Source organism: Salvia miltiorrhiza, chromosome 7 (genome assembly GCF_028751815.1).
Source record: "Salvia miltiorrhiza cultivar Shanhuang (shh) chromosome 7, IMPLAD_Smil_shh, whole genome shotgun sequence".
NCBI lineage: Eukaryota > Viridiplantae > Streptophyta > Magnoliopsida > Lamiales > Lamiaceae > Salvia > Salvia miltiorrhiza.
Window position 1 is genome coordinate 11,387,620 of NC_080393.1, and position 17,112 is coordinate 11,404,731.

Below are 17,112 nucleotides of genomic sequence, written 5' to 3' on the forward strand. Positions count from 1 at the left end.
TCTCCCTCGTTACTTATCGGATTGCGGCGATTCACGCGTCTATGGAAACCTTATTCCGATCCCAACAGCTCGATGCGGTCGAATTTGAAGTTCGAATTTCGCACAAGAAACTGGGCAAGAAACGGGATATAGCCCTTGACGGAAAACGCAGATCCCCATTGTTTTCGCCGTATCTCCTTCGTTACTCGACGGATTGGGACGATTCTCGCGCCGTTGGAACGCTAAATCAGAGACCCAAAACAATGCTGACCGGTCCAAATGACAATTCCAGTCCGTTGAAAAATTATCGGGCAGGTTGACCGGTAATCCATGCACCGAGCGATCTCGCCCTCCCGGCCCGAACCGGGATGCGGTCGGAGTGTGGCTGGAACGTCACTGTATGTTTCCCATGACATATGGGTTCTAAAGGTGAAAGAATCAAGGCATTCTGACTTGTAACGAAGGAAAGGTGCGCATAATACCCGATTCATCGTCCGTAAGCAATTCTGAACCGCACGATTTTCTAATACGATGCATTCAGGATCGTGCGGATCGGCCCCACCATAGTCGTAGCCCTCTGCGTTAGCTTGAAATCAGCGTTGGTTTGACAAGAATCCGACCCATAACGAATGAGTTATGGCCAAAAGTGTGGACGTCTACCGGGAAACGGAGCCCAATGGAGGCCACTTGGATTCTGTTGTCTTGGTCTCGTTTCTTGCGAAATAATGTTTCGGCCTTATCTCCTTCGTTACTTATCGGATTGCAGCGATTCACGCGTCATTGGAAACCTTATTCCTATCCCAACGGCCCGATGCGGTCAAAATTGAGGTTCGACTTCCGCACAAAAAATTGGGCAACAAACGGGATATAGCCCTTGATGGAAAACGCAGATCCCCGCTGTTTTGGCCGTATCTCCTTCGTTATTTGACGGATTAGGACGATTCTCGCGCCGTTGGAAAGCTAAATCAGAGGCCCAAAACAATGCTGACCGGTCCAAATCACAATTCCTGTCCGTTGAAAAATTATCAGGCAGGTTGACCGGTAATCCATGCACCGAACGATCTCGCCCTCCCGGCCCGAACCGAGATGCGGTCGGAGCGTGGCTGGAACGTCACTGTATGTTTCCCATGACATATGGGTTCCAAAGATGAAAGAATCAAGGTATTCCGACTTGTAACGAAGGAAAGGTGCACATAATACCAGATTCATCGTTCGAAAGCAGTTCTGAACCGCACGATTTTCAAATACGATGCACTCAGGATCGTGCGTATCGACCCAACCATAGTCGTAGCCCTCTGAGTTAGCTTGAAATCAGCGTTGGTTTGACATGAATCCGACCCATAACGAATGAGTTATGGCCAAAAGAGTGGACGTGTACCGGGAAACGGAGCCCAATGGAGGCCACTTGGATTCTGTTGTCTTGGCCTCGTTTCTTGCGAAATAATGTTTCGGCCTTATCTCCCTCGTTACTTATCGGATTGAGGCGATTCACGTGTCTATGGAAACCTTATTCCGATCCCTACGACCTGATGCGGTCGAAATTGACGTTCGACTTCCGCACAAAAAATTGGGCAAGAAACGGGATATAGCCCTTGACGGAAAACGCAGATCCCCACTGTTTTGGCCGTATCTCCTTCGTTACTTGACGAATTGGGACGATTCTCGAGCCGTTGGAAAGATAAATCAAAGGCCCAAAATATTGCTGACCGGTCCAAATCACAATTCCAGTCCGTTGAAAAATTATCGGGCAGGTTGACCGGTAATCCATGCACCGAGCAATCTCGCCCTCCCGGCCCGAACCGGGATGCGGTCGGAGCGTGGCTGGAACATCACTGTATGTTTCCCATGACATATGGGTTCCAAAGGTGAAAGAATCAAGGTATTCCGACTTGTAACGAAGGAAAGGTGCGCATAATACCCGATTCATCGTTCGGAAGCAGTTCTGAACCGCACGATTTTCAAATACGACGCACTCGGGATCGTGCGTATCGGCCAAACCATAGTCGTATCCCTTTGAGTTAGCTTGAAATCAGCATTGGTTTGACATGAGTCCGACCCATAACGAATGAGTTATGGCCAAAAGAGTGGACGTGTACCGGGAAACGGAGCCCAATGGAGGCCACTTGGATTCTATTGTCTTGGCCCCGTTTCTTGCAAAATAATATTTCGGCCTTATCTCCCTCGTTACTTATCGGATTGCGGAAATTCACGCGTCTATGGAAACCTTATTCTGATCCCAACAGCCCGATGCGGTCGAATTTGAGGTTCGACTTTCGCACAAAAAACTGGGCAAGAAACGGGATATAGCCCTTGACGGAAAACGCAGATCCCCACTGTTTTCGCCGTATCTCCTTCGTTACTCCACGGATTGGGACGATTCTCGCGCCGTTGGAAAGTTAAATCAGAGGTCCAAAACAATGCTGACCGGTCTAAATCACAATTCTAGTCCGTTGAAAAATTATCGGGCAGCTTGACCGGTAATCCATGCACCGAGCGATCTCGCCCTCCCGGCCCAAACCGGGATGCGGTCGGAGCGTGGCTGGAATGTCACTGTATGTTTTCCATGACATATGGTTTCCAAAGGTGAAAGAATCAAGGCATTCCGACTTGTAACGAAGGAAAAGTGCGCATAATACCCGATTCATCGTTCGGAAGCAGTTCGGAACCGCACGATTTTCAATTACGATGCACTCGGGATCGTGCAGATCAGCCCGACCATAGTCGTAGCCCTCTGAGTTAGCTTGAAATCAGCGTTGGTTTGACAAGAATCCGACCCATAACGAATGAGTTATGGCCAAAAGAGTGGACGTCTACCGGGAAACGGAGCCCAATGGAGGCCACTTGGATTCGGTTGTCTTGGCCTCGTTTCTTGCGAAATAATGTTTCGGCCTTATCTCCATCGTTACTTATCGGATTGCGGCGATTCACGCGTCTATGGAAACCTTATTCCGATCCCTACGGCCCGATGCGGTCGAAATTGACGTTCGACTTGCGCACAAAAAATTAGGCATGAAACGGGATATAGCCCTTGACGAAAACGCAGATCCCCACTATTTTGGCCGTATCTCCTTCGTTACTCGACGGATTTTGATGATTCTCGCGCCGTTGGAAATCTAAATCAGAGGCCCAAATCAATGCTAACGGGTCCAAATCACAATTCCTGTCCGTTGAAAAATTATCGGGCAGGTTGACCGGTAATCCAAGCACCGAGCGATCTCGCCCTCCCGGCCCAAACCGGGATGCGGTCGGAGCGTGGCTGGAACGTCACTGTATGTTTCTCATGACATATGGGTTCCAAAGGTGAAAGAATCAAGGCATTCCGACCTGTAACGAAGGAAAGGTTCGCATAATACCCGATTCATCGTTCGGAAGCAGTTCTAAACCGCACGATTTTCAAATACGATGCACTCGGGATCATGCGGATCAGCCCGACTATAGTCATAGCCCTCTGAGTTAGCTTGAAATAAGCGTTGGTTTGACATGCATCCGACCCATAACAAATGAATTATGGCTAAAAGAGTGGACGTCTACCGGGAAACGGAGCCCAATGGAGGCCACTTGAATTCTGTTGTCTTGGCTTCGTTTCTTGCGAAATAATGTTTCGACCTTATCTCCCTCGTTACTTATCGGATTGCGGCGATTCATGCGTCTATGGAAACCTTATTCTGATCCCTACGGCCCGATGCGGTCGAAATTGACGTTCGACTTCCGCACAAAAAATTGGGCAAAAAACGGGATATAGCCCTTGACGGAAAACGCAGATCCCCACTGTTTTGGCCGTATCTCCTTCGTTACTGGACGGATTGAGACGATTCTTACGCCGTTGGAAAGCTAAATCAGAGACCCAAAACAATGCTGACCGGTCCATATCACAATTCCAGTCTGTTGAAAAATTATCGGGCAGGTTGACCGGTAATCCATGCACCGAGCGATCTCGCCCTCCCGGCCCGAACCAGGATGCGATCGGAGCGTGGCTGGAACGTCAGTGTATGTTTCCCATGACATATGGGTTCTAAAGGTGAAAGAATCAACGCATTCCGACTTGTAACGAAGGAAAGATGCGCATAATACCCGATTCATCGTCCGGAAGCAGTTCTGAACCGCATGATTTTCAAATACGATGCACTCGGGATCGTGCGTGTCGGCCCAACCATAGTCGTAGCCCTCTGAGTTAGCTTGAAATCAGCGTTGTTTTGACAAGAATCCGACCCATAACGAATGAGTTATGGACAAAAGAGTGGACGTCTACCGGGAAACGGAGCCCAATGGAGGCCACTTGGATTCTGTTGTCTTGGTCTCGTTTCTTGTGAAATAATGTTTCGGCCTTATCTCCTTCGTTACTTATCGGATTGTGGCGATTCACGCGTCTATGGAAACCTTATTCCGATCCCTACGCCCTGATGCGTTCGAAATTGAGGTTCGACTTCCGCACAAAAAATTGGGCAAGAAACGGGATATAGCCCTTGACGGAAAACGCAGATCCCCGTTGTTTTGGCCGTATCTCCTTCGTTACTTGACGGATTACGACGATTCTCACGCCGTTGGAAAGCTAAATCAGAGGCCCAAAACAATGCTGACCGGTCTAAATCACAATTACTGTCCGTTGAAAAATTATCGGGCAGGTTGACCGGTAATCCATGCACCGAACGATCTCGCCCTCTCGGCCCGAACCGGGATGCGGTCGGAGCGTGGCTGGAACGTCACTGTATGTTTCCCATGACATATGGGTTCGAAAGGTGAAAGAATCAAGGTATTCCGACTTGTAACAAAGGAAAGGTGCGCATAATACCCGATTCATCGTTCGGAAGCAGTTCTGAACCGCACTATTTTCAAATACGATGCACTCGGGTTCGTGCGGATCGGCCCGCCTATAGTCGTAGCCCTCTGAGTTAGATTGAAATCAGTGTTGGTTTGACATGAATCCGACCCATAACAAATGAGTTATGGCCAAAACAGTGGACGTCTACCGGGAAACAGAGCCCAATGGAGGCCACTTGGATTCTATTGTCTTGGCCCCGTTTCTTGCGAAATAATGTTTCGGCCTTATCTCCCTCGTTACTTATCGGTAGAGCTATCGAACCTTGCGGGCCGAGCCGGCCCGGCCCAACCCAGCGGGCCTAGGCAATTTTTTGGGCCGGGTCGGGCCGGCCCAAAATTTCAGCGGGCCTTGAACATTGAAGCCCAGCCCAGCCCTATACGGGCCGCCGGGCGGGTCGGGCCAAAACTGGCCAAAACGGGCCAAATATATATATATATATATATATATATATATGGTGGGGTTAAAATAGAAACCCCCCTTAAGATGAGAACTAGGAACCACATCTAAACCACTGATTTTAATAAAATAAATGGTTGAGATTAAATTAGAGATGCACATTAAAATATATACTGTAAACGTATTTTTAATTAAAAGGGTAGAAATGTAAACAGTGAAATTAAAATTTACACGCATCGTGATTTACATTTTCTCACTTTCACTTTCACTTTCATCTAAGGCTTGAGAATCCAAAAAACCGCAGGCATCTGTGCAGTCGACGAAGGACCGATCTGCACGCCGGCGACAAACCATCGGTCACAGGGTGTTCTCCGGCGGCGGTTTCGTCGATCTGTGCAAGGGCTGTGCAAGGTTCGAAATTTTCCTTCCTCTACAAGGTTCGAAATTTTAGCGATCTGTACAAATTGGGTCTTCTCCGGCGTGCAGGAGGCGGCGGCGGAGGAATTCTGATTAATCCAGGACCAGGAGGCGGCGGCGTTCAGGAGTCGGCGGCGGCGGCGGCGTCCGAGTATTCCAAGGAGGAGGCGGTGGAACCTTTGGGCGTTTCGAAAGTGAGGTATTATAAGTGCATAGATGTTTTATGTAATTGCATAGCTGTTTGTTTGATTTATTTGATTTGATTCGAAATTGAGATATGCACGATTTGGCTTCAATCGATTCTGGCCGATTTTGTTAATTTTTGTAGAATTTAGTAGATGATGGGTGTTGTTGATTTGCATAGATGAAAGATGGTGATGCATAGATGTTGGATTGTGTTGCATATTTATTATTTTTTGCGATTATTTGTTAGATTTTGTTTGATTTGCATAGGTGAATGATTATGATGCATAGATGTTGGTTATGTGTGCATAAATGGCAAAAATTAGTACGTTTTTTCATTTTTTTTTATTGGAGTTACATATTCTATGGTTGTGATGCATAGATGTTGGAGCGTGATGCATAGATATACAAATGAAACGTGCGTAGTTATGTTTTTGTTACATTTTTTGAATTTGTTAGTGCATAGATGTTGGATTGGGTTGCATAGTTATAATTTATTGCGATTATTTGATAGGTATTGTTTGATTTTCATAGATGAATCATTGTGATGCATAGATGTTGGATATTTATGCATAAATGGGAAAAATTGAAGCATTGAGGTTGTGATGCATATATATTGGGTATTGATGTATAGATAGCCAAATTGAAACGTTTTTGTTCTGTTTTTGTTACTGGGGTTACATATTTTGAAGTTGGCAGTGCATAGATGTTGGATTGGGTTGCATAGTTATCATTTCTTGCGATTCCTTGATAGGTTTTGTTTGATATGTGATTTATGCCTAATTGTTCTAATTTTAGGGGTTTGCATGTGCTTATTTTAAGTTAAATCTTTTGGAAATTGGTGCGTTTTATGGTCTATTTTATGCCTTGCAGGAGATTTAGGTTTTCGAGATGAAGAGTGCAAATCTTGGAGAATTTGGGCTAAGAATCGTGTGTTTGTACACACTCTAGCATGGAAGAGAAGCAAAGCCCCCGTGCCAGAACCGAGAAGGCCCGCGCCAGAGCTAAAACCCCGCGCGGAAGCCAGAGCAGCGAAATCATACGCCAGAGAAATAACCATCTCTCTGGAGTCAGCAAAATCAAGAAGCCAGTGTAGTCAAGTCATCACCAGAGGAGTGAAATGCCAGAGCAGAAGCGATTCCGCTGGCGACCCATTCCGCTGGCGAGAGCCTCGAATTCAGCCGGACCAGAGCGCGCGTTACAGCTGGAGGTTGCCTTACTTTGCACGATTCTATTGCCTTTAGAATTCTTCTTCGCATGGCAACTTCCATGGTGATCCTTAGGAATTTGAAGTCTATAAATAGGGCCATACTTTTCATTGTAATAATCAATCTTTTGCCCTAGTTTTAGACGCCACCTTGCAATTTGTTGGCATCCAAAGCTTAGGAATTTCATTGCTTTCTTAGTTCGAGTTTTTAGTGTTCTAAGTTAGATTTTAATTTCGTTCTTAGTTTAGTTTCTTGGATTGTGATTGCGTGACACGATTACACATTCAAGACCTTTACGGTATTTCGTATTTCAATTCAATTTACTTTCGTTTAATCATGTTTACATTTTTCGTTTATGCTTTCGTTTTAATTATGCAATTTAAATTATGCACCCTAGTTTTACGCCTAGATTAGAAGTCTTTAAATCCTTAAGTTAGTGTTAATTCGAGTTGTTTAAATTCTTGCCTAAGTTAAGTTTAAATTCAATTTAAAGTTTAAGTTTAAGTTTTAAATCAAACCTTTACTGTTTTCCTACTTGTTTTCCTACGATACTACTAGAAGCCCTTTAAGACTTTCCTTGTGAGATCGACTTGGGTTAGCTTACACGTTACAATAGATCTCGTACTCTTGCGAGTCAATCTAGAGTAGTGTTTAGGTTGAGTCAATATGCATTGTGATGAAGCATTGTGATGCATAAATGTTGGATATGCAATTAGTAAAATACGCCTAGGCAATTAAAGTTCATTCTCTGCAATGGTTTTTTGTTCGTCTGTGCTTCTATGAAATTATTAATATGCATTTAGGTAATTAATTAAAGGTAAATCCTTTTTTTTTGTTGAGATAATTGTTTAATTGCATAGATGAGTTTTGAATTGCATCCGTGAAAGTAATATGTTCCTATGTTGAATTTTTGGACAGTTAAATATGCCTCGTGGGAAGAAATCATCTGCTAGAATGGTTAATAAAGAGCGTCCAAATGGTATAAACTATGTTGAAACAAGTTTTGTTCCATCATATGATTACATATAATGAGGGGTGCATCTACAAGATACTGTGCAACTATGATTGGATGGACAAATAACTACGTCAAGGATGATGTAATGAGGGGTGCATCTACATATTATCAAAATTTCTTGTCCGTGCCAGATGAGAAGATGGAAAAGATATTTGGATGACTTCTGGTTTGAATAATAAACTATGTTGAAACAAGTTTTGTTCCATCATATGATTACATATGATGTACAAGGGGTTAAACAATTTTATTATCATTTAGATCTATTTTTGAATTTGTTTATGAAGCCCAACTTGTTTTACGTCTTGTTATCACGTTTGTAGTGCATTGTTGGTTTTAATTTCATACAATAAATATTTATTAATTCGCATATTATGAATAGAAGATCAAGGAGAATTTTAGCTTAAGAGATTAAATAATTAATGATACTTTAATTCATTATCGACACACTATATTTTCCTACTCAAAGTGATTGACTAATAGTATGCACTTATTAGAAGTAGTATTAATAATTGCACATTTTCCGTTAATTACAATACTAGTTTCTTTCATTTATTTCATTCTTTCTACTCGTCAATTTATTAGAACCAAAGTACTATATAATATCTATGCAACAACCACCATCATTCATGCATTATAATAAAAATAACAGAAAAAATTAATAATTTTGACAAATATGCATCAACATTCAACATTCAACATCCATGCACCAATTATCACCTTAGATGTAAAATAATTTCCAAACAAAAAGGAGCGTAATAATTTTGGCTTTGAAGCATCAAATAACAAACATCTATGCAATAATTGTTAAATGTGTAATCCAAATCGTGTAAACTGTAATCCAAATCGTGGTAAAGTGTGGAGGATTAATTAAGTAATTGTTAAAAGACAAATGTAACCTTTTAGTAATTGAAAAGGAAAAAAAACGGATGTCAACAATTACTAACCTCATTTTAGGCGTTAGTTTTTTTAAATTAATCCTATCCATTAGATCTTCAAATTTAAAGGCTAAGATGTGGTTCCTAGTTCTCATGTTAAAAGAGGTTTTTATTAGAACCTCTTCCTATATATATATATATATATATATATATATATATATATATATATATATATATATTAGTTTGAAAAATTAATAAATTAAATCAAATTTAAAGAAAAAAATTGAAGACAAATTCGATGAAACAAAAAGGGCTTTAAACAATCTACATCTAAATTACGTAATTGACTAAAATTAAATGTAAACAAATATGACTAAATCCTAAATGTAAACAATACGAATACAAGTAAAAAACAAAAACTAATTGCAAAAACAACAAAAACTGAAAACAATTTATTCACAAATTAATTAATACAGTAATCAAATCAACTGGAATAAAATAACAACCACCAAAAATAAATGAATCTTTCAAGTAAAAATAATTTAATATTGATTGTTGATTGCTAATTTAAATCCTAAGTTAGACTTCGACTCGTCATTGTCGTCAATTGAAGAAAATGGACTTAGATTGGGTTGGGTCCATTGGAATTTGAGAGGAGATATAAATTTTTGAAATTTTCACCTTCTATATTGACAGGCCGATTTAGGCCCGAAAGCCCGGCGGGCTTTTTGGCCCGCGGACCGAGTGACCCGGCGGGCCGCATGGGCCGGGCCAGGGAGGCCTGGTTTTTTTTGGGCCTTAAAAATCCTAGCCCAACCCGGCCAAAACTACGGGCGGGCCGGGCGGGCCCATCGGGCCGGGCCATTTTCGGCCCATTTTGACAGCCCTACTTATCGGATTGCGGCGATTCACGCGTCTATGGAAACCTTATTCCGATCCCTACGGCCCCGATGTGGTCGAATTTGACGTTCGACTTCCGCACAAAAAACTGGGCAAGAAACGGGATATAGCCCTTGACGGGAAACGCAGATCCCCACTGTTTTGGCCGTATCTCCTTCGTTACTCGACGGATTGGGACGATTCTCGCGCCGTTGGAAAGCTAAATCAGAGGCCCAAAACAATGCTGACCGGTCCAAATCACAATTCCAGTCCGTTGAAAAATTATCGGGCAGGTTGACCGGTGTTAGGTCCGGGGGGTCTCGAATAGGTGTATGGGAGGGGGGAATACACCTATAGGCTATTTTTAATCTATCTACCAACCTCAATCAGAGGGATCTCAGTCAGAGATAGAAAAGAAACTTTACAAGCAAACCAGACACCTGTTTAACCGAAATTAGATTTGACCAACAGGGTTGACGACTGATACTGAAAGCTCTTCAGTAAAGAGTTATCAGTTAAGTCATAAGAACTTAACTGATCCACGTAAGGGCTTCAGTCGTGTTTGCAAAGATAGAGATGATATCTCTCTTCCTTACTATCAGAGGATAGTTCAGTCAGATTGATATCACACGCAGCGGAAATTAAACTTAGTTTCGAATAGCCTCAGTGGAGCAGATAGTTGGATTAGGGTTTCTCTAGCTGTTAGTCAGTGTTCAGTTTTATCAAATGAAATAGCACAGTTATGAAAGTAAAACTGAAAGCTGTAAATAACACAGAGACTTTTACGTGGTTCGGAAAAACTCTTTCCTACATCCACGGCTGGTTGATCAGACCAACAATCCACTCCGCAAGTGCTTGCCTGGTGCACTGCAAACCATAAACTGAAGATAAACTCTCTTCAGCACCTACACACCTCGCGTAGGGTTTCCCCACCTACACACCTCGCGTAGGATTTCAGCACCTACACAGCTCGCGTAGGATTTCCCTGCTAAGCACACCTCGTGCTCAGACTTCCCTTTCAGAGATCAGAGTACCTTTCTGAATCTCCGAGTCACTCAAACACTCTTATGGATGAGAGGTTTAAACGAGTGCCAACTATATTTACAAATAACAAGTTCTTTGAAGCAAGTTTGACCTTTGGCTTCTGGGTACACAGAATATATGCCTAGGGTCTAAGAGAATGTATGTAATCAGCAGTGACTGATTTTGGCTTTGGAATTCTCTTCTTCGATTCAAGCTTTGAGCGGTTAAGCTTTAGGTTGAGTAGCTATTTCGGCAGAGCTTCAGCTTATGTCGTTGAATCGGTGAAGATTGAAGTGATCCTCGAGCGCTATTTGTAGGAGAACTCTTGAATAGATCCGTTGGCGTAAATCGTCCTCAAGATTTCTTCCGTTGGAGAGCAATTCGAATTTGGGCTAAGGCTTCAATCTTCGAGGTTCCTTGTCTGTGTGGAAACGGCTCTCTTTGAATGACAGGAGATGTGACATCTCTGAAAAGTAACCACCAAATAGGAATGACCTCTGCAGAGATAAGATATTGAGATATCTCTGCATTTAATGCGGCTGTACTTTGAGCGTACGTGGCTTCCTCAGAACGTTGGAAGATCAGTCCTAGGAGGAATGTTCAACTGATACTTGACTTTAGTATCAGTCTGTGGCGAGCATTAAATAATCAGTCTTCAACTGATACTTCAGTTGGTAACTCCAGTCTTCAGTCTTCAGTCTTCATTCTTCAGTCTTCAGTCTTTGACACCGCAACTATACTAGAAACGAACTCTAACACTTGAGTTCAAAATGATTCTAGTCTATTACATTTAAGTCCTATGAATTTTGGTATCATCAAAACAAGGGTTAGGATATTCCACAAGGTTCCCAACAACCGGTAATCCATGCACCGAGCGATCTCGCCCTCCCAGCCCGAACCGAGATGCGGTTGGAGCGTGGTTGGAACATCACTGTATGTTTCCCATGACATATGGGTTCTAAAGGTGAAAGAATCAAGGCATTCCGACTTGTAACGAAGGAAAGGTGCGCATAATACCCGATTCATCGTTCGGAAGCAGTTCTAAACTGCACGATTTTCAAATATGATGCACTCGGGATCGTGAGGATCGGCCCGACCATAGTCGTAGCCCTTTGAGTTAGCTTGAAATCAGCGTTGGTTTGACATGAATCCGACCCATAACGAATGAGTTATGGCCAAAACAGTGGACGTCTACTGGGAAACGGAGCCCAATGGAGGCCACTTGGATTCTGTTGTCTTAGCCCCGTTTCTTGTGAAATAATGTTTCGGCCTTATCTCCCTCGTTACTTATCGGATTGCAGAGAATCACGCGTCTATGGAAACCTTATTCCGATCCCTACGGCCCGATGCGGTCGAATTTGAAGTTCGACTTCCGCACAAAAAACTGGGCAAGAAACGGGATATAGCCCTTGACGGAAAACGCAGATCCCCACTATTTTGGCTGTATCTCCTTCGTTACTCGACGGATTGGAACGATTCTCGCGCCGTTGGAAAGCTAAATCAGAGGCCCAAAACAATGCCGACCGGTCGAAATCACAATTCCAGTCCGTTGAAAAATTATCGGGCAGGTTGACCGGTAATCCACGCACCGAGCGATCTCGCCCTCCCGGACCGAACCGAGATGCGGTCGGAGCGTGGTTAGAACCTCACTGTACGTTTCCTGATTTATGCTTAATTGTTCTAATTTTAGGGGTTTGTATGAGCTTTATTTTAAGATAATCTTCTGGAAATTGGTGCGTTTTATGGTGTATTTTATGCTTTGCAGGAGATTTAGGTTTTCGAGATGAAGAGTGCAAATTTTGGAGAGTTTGGGTTAAGAATCGTGTTTATGTGCGTACTCAGGGCAGATGCACTCGCCAGAGAAATCAAAGCCCAGAGCAGCGAAGTTAACTCGTCAGAGTAGAAGAACCAATCTCTAGAGCAGAGAAACCAATAGCCAGAGGAATCAACGGTCAGACCAGAGGAATCAACAGTCAGACCAGAGGAATCAACGGTCAGACCAGAGCAGAGAAGCCAACAGTCAGAGCAGACAAGTGCGCCAGAGCGGAGGTCCGTTTCTCTGACAGAAGCCGTTTCTCTGGCGAGGTCCATTTCTATGACAACATCCGTTCCTCTGGCAAGAGCTGCGAATTCGGCCAGAATGGAGATGACTTGCAGCGCGCGTCACAGCTGGGAGTTGCCTTATCTTGCACGATTTTATTGCCTTTAGAGTTCTACTTTGCATGGCAACTTCCATAGTGATCAAGAGGGATTTGAAGTCTATAAATAGGGCCATACTTTTCATTGTAAAATACATTCCCCTTGCCCTAATCTTTAGTTTCCAGCGCTAGGCAGCCAAAGTTAGGTTTACATGCTTTCTTAGTCTTAGTTTCGATTAATGTTCTTAGTTAGTTTAGTATAGTTCTTTTAATTCATGTTTTAGATTAGTTTCCGTTTAGAGTTGTAATTACGTGACAGATTACTTCTCGAGACGATTTACGGTATTTCTTTAATCAAGTTTATTTATTTGCTTTTACTTATGCTTTCTTTAAATTCTGCAAATTTACTTATGCGTTTTTATGATGCTTTCTTTAAATTATGCAATTTAGTTTCTGCCTAGTTAGATTAGATTAGAAGTTTTAATTAAATTTATTTAAATTTGATTTGCCTAGTTAATTCTTTACTTTAAGTTGGTTTAATTCTTGCCTAGGGTTTAATAGTTTCACGCCTAGATAATTTTAAGATTAAGTTTTATTTAAGTTTAAATTACAAGCATTAGTTAATAATTCTTTTTCATGCCTAGATAATTCTTTAGGTTAAGTTTCTAGTTAAGTTTATTTTCTCAGCTTTAGATAATTTTACAGCTTTCTTGTGACATAATTAATTGCCCTTAAAGATCTTCCTTGAGAGATGACACTGGGTCAACTTACCATCACTAGGATGTCCTTGTTCTATTGCAAGTCAAACTAGAGGTGTTCTAGGTTGAGTCAAATTTTGGCGCCGTTGCCGGGGAAGATTTTAGGCGTTTAATTGTGTCACTTTTCTTTCCGTTTTTCTTGTTTTCTTTACTTTACATTTTTATTTTTACTTTTCTTTTCCTCCCACCCGGTGCGTTTAATCCGTGTGTTAAGTGTTGTGTATGCAGGGACGCCGTAGTCTGAAAAGAAAACTAACTTCCCCGCTGGATAACACTCGCACACATACCAGAGCAGACGTATTATACTCTGACTCTGATTCTGAGGCGCACTCTGAAGCCAGCTCTGACCGTGTAGAGCAGAACACAAACAAAGAAGAGATGGCTCAGAACATGGAGTACATGGGAGATTTCACCCGGCCCGTCATCGGAGACACCAACACATCGGCTATTGTGCTTCCCACCGCCATCAGAAATTACAATCTAAAGCCGAATGATTCAAGTCTTTTACCTATGTTCCATGGGATGCCGAGTGAAGATGCCCTACAATTCATCCGTGATTTTTGCACACAAGTTCAAACCATTCCATTGCTGAATCTCACGGAGGACCAACTTAAGCTCAAGTGCTTCCCCTATGCACTTAAAGATCGGGTGAGAACATGGATGCTAACTCTGCCGCCCAACTCTATCACCACTTGGGGAGAAGCTTGTGAGAAATTCATGCTAAAGTACTATCCCAGCCACAAGACACAGGAGCTCAGAGCGCAGATCGTAGATTTCATCCAAGGACCAGACGAGCCTTTACACGAAGCTTAGGAAAGATTTCAAGAACTACTCCGTCAATGCCCGCAACATCAACTGACGAACGTGATGTTAATGCAATACTTTTATGATGGGTTAGTGCAAACTGTCCAATTCATGGTGGACAGCACTGCAGGAGGTAACATAGGGCAACTGTCGGGCGCGCTGAAGGAGATATTCAAAACATTAGCGGAGAGCTCTCAACAAAAGTCGGTCCGTGGAAAGAAAGTTGAGGCCAGCGCTGTGACGAATCAGTTTGAGATGCAGAAACAATTGGCCTCAATCATGCGCGAAGTACATCAGCTCAAGATGAGCCATACGGAAGCTGCACCTGTCCCTGCGCAGAGCATAAATTATAATCAAAGCAATGGTGGATGGAGAGGTCAACACCAAAGGAATTTTCAGCCTGCTCAACAATTCCAGAATGCTCCACAACAGCCAATGCCTCCGCAAAAACAGTCCCTGGAGGAGACTATGCAGGCTTTTATGGAGGTTAGTAAGCAAAACTTTGAGATGACCAAGCAAAGTATGGAGTCTCAGGCTGCCACTATCAAACGCCTTGAGACCACCGTAGGGCAACTGTCGGGCGCGCTGGACCAGCTACAGCAACAGCAGAGCCAAACTCATCAAGTGCTAGCTCTAGCGAGGATGCCAGAGCAGACTAGGCTGTCAGCTCTGGCTTGGCAGCCAGAGCAGAGGAGAGAGCCAGCTCTGGCTTGGCAACCAGAGCAGAGGAGAGAGTCAGCTCTGACTCGACAGCCAGAGCAGAGGAGAAAGTCAGCTCTGGCTTGGCAGCCAGAGCAGAGGAGAGCGCCAGAGTTGATAAGGCCAGAGCAGAAACTTCACAAATCAAGTACGCCATATCAACCACCGAAGCCCAGCCCGCCTCTGCCACCATCGATTGTTGATCCAACCCAACCATTGCCAAAGAAAGAAGATCCAGGGAGTTTCATTATTGGTATTGGTTTGGGTCGAGCTGGAGAATTCACGGGCATGTTAGACTTGGGTGCGGTAGTCAATTTGATGTCGTATGCTATTTTTCAGAAATTGGGCAGGAAGGAAGAGGAGCTTAAAAGCACGAAAACAAGACTTCAACTAGCTGATGGGGCAAATTGTAGCACTAGTGGTATTTTAAAAAATGTTGAAGTCATGGTGAGAGGAATCACGGTGCTAGCTGATTTTGTTGTGCTCGAGGCAGGGCAAGGCATTATACAAAGAATGGGCAACTTGTTCTACTTGGTCGGCCTTTTATGGCTACTACCCAGACGCGCATTGATGTGGGTTCTGGAACTTTGAGCATGGCCGGGTCTGGTAGATCGGTAACATTCTCCGTTTTTAATAAAAAGCCTATTATTTCTAACTTCTCAATGCATATCTGTTCTCTTGTTGAGATTGTTGACCATGAGGAAGAAGTAGAAATTTTCAGAGCTAACTGTCTTTCACCAGCTCTGCCAAGCGCTCCAGCCCTGACTCTTCCGCCAGCTCTGCCCGTTCAGCCAGCTCTGACTACTCCAGCTCTGCCGCTTCAAACACGATGCACTCGGGATCGTGCGGATCGGCCCAACCATAGTCGTAGCCCTCTGAGTTAGCTTAAAATCAGCGTTGGTTTGACATTAATCCGACCCATAACGAATGAGTTATGGCCAAAACAGTGGATGTCTACCGGGAAACGGAGCCCAATGGAGGCCACATAGATTCTGTTGTCTTGGCCCCGTTTCTAGCGAAATAATGTTTCGGCCTTGTCTCCCTCGTTACGTATTGGATTGCGGTGATTCATGTGTCTATGGAAACCTTATTCCGATCCCTACGGCCCGATGCGGTCGAATTGATGTTCGACTTCTGCACAAAAAACTAGGCAAGAAACGGGATATAGCCCTTGGCGGGAAACGCAGATCCCTACTATTTTGGCCGTATCTCCTTCGTTACTCGACAGATTGTGACGATTCTCGCGCCGTTGGAAAGCTAAATCAGAGGCCCAAAACAATGCCGTCCGGTCAAAATCACAATTCCAATCCGTTGAAAAATTATCGGGCAGGTTGACCGGTAATCCACGCACCGAGCGATCTCGCCCTCCCGGACCGAACTGAGATGCGGTCGGAGCGTGGTTGGAATATCACTGTACGTTTCTCATAACATATGGGTCCCAATGGAGAAAGAATCAAGGCATTCCGACTTGTAACGAAGGAAAGGTGCGCATAATACCCGATTCATCATTCGGAAGCAGTTCTGAACCGCACGACTTTCAAACACGATGCACTCGGGATCGTGCGGATAGGCCCAACCATAGTCGTAGCCCTCTGAGTTAGCTTGAAATCAGCATTGGTTTGACATGAATCCGACCCATAACGAATGAGTTATAGCCAAAACAGTGGACGTCTACCGAGAAACGGAGCCCAATGGAGGCCACTTAGATTCTGTTGTCTTAGCACCGTTTCTTGCGAAATAATATTTCGGTCTTATCTCCATCGTTACTTATCAGATTGCGGCGATTCATACATCTATGGAAACCTTATTCTGATCCCTACGGCCCGATGTGGTCGAAATTGACGTTCGACTTCCGCACAAAAAACTGGGCAAGAAACGGGATTTAGCCCTTGACGGAAAACGCAGATCCCCACTGTTTT

At 43.6% G+C, this 17,112-nt stretch overlaps 1 long non-coding RNA gene across 1 annotated transcript; it reads left to right on the forward strand.

Annotated features, from left to right (window-relative positions):
* Positions 1-5,470: 5,470 nt before the first annotated feature.
* On the forward strand, positions 5,471-8,302 carry LOC130992717 (uncharacterized). Its single transcript, XR_009091363.1, has 3 exons — positions 5,471-5,605; positions 5,681-5,810; positions 7,921-8,302. It is a non-coding gene; the product is annotated as an uncharacterized LOC130992717 (long non-coding RNA).
* The last annotated feature ends 8,810 nt before the right edge of the window (positions 8,303-17,112 follow it).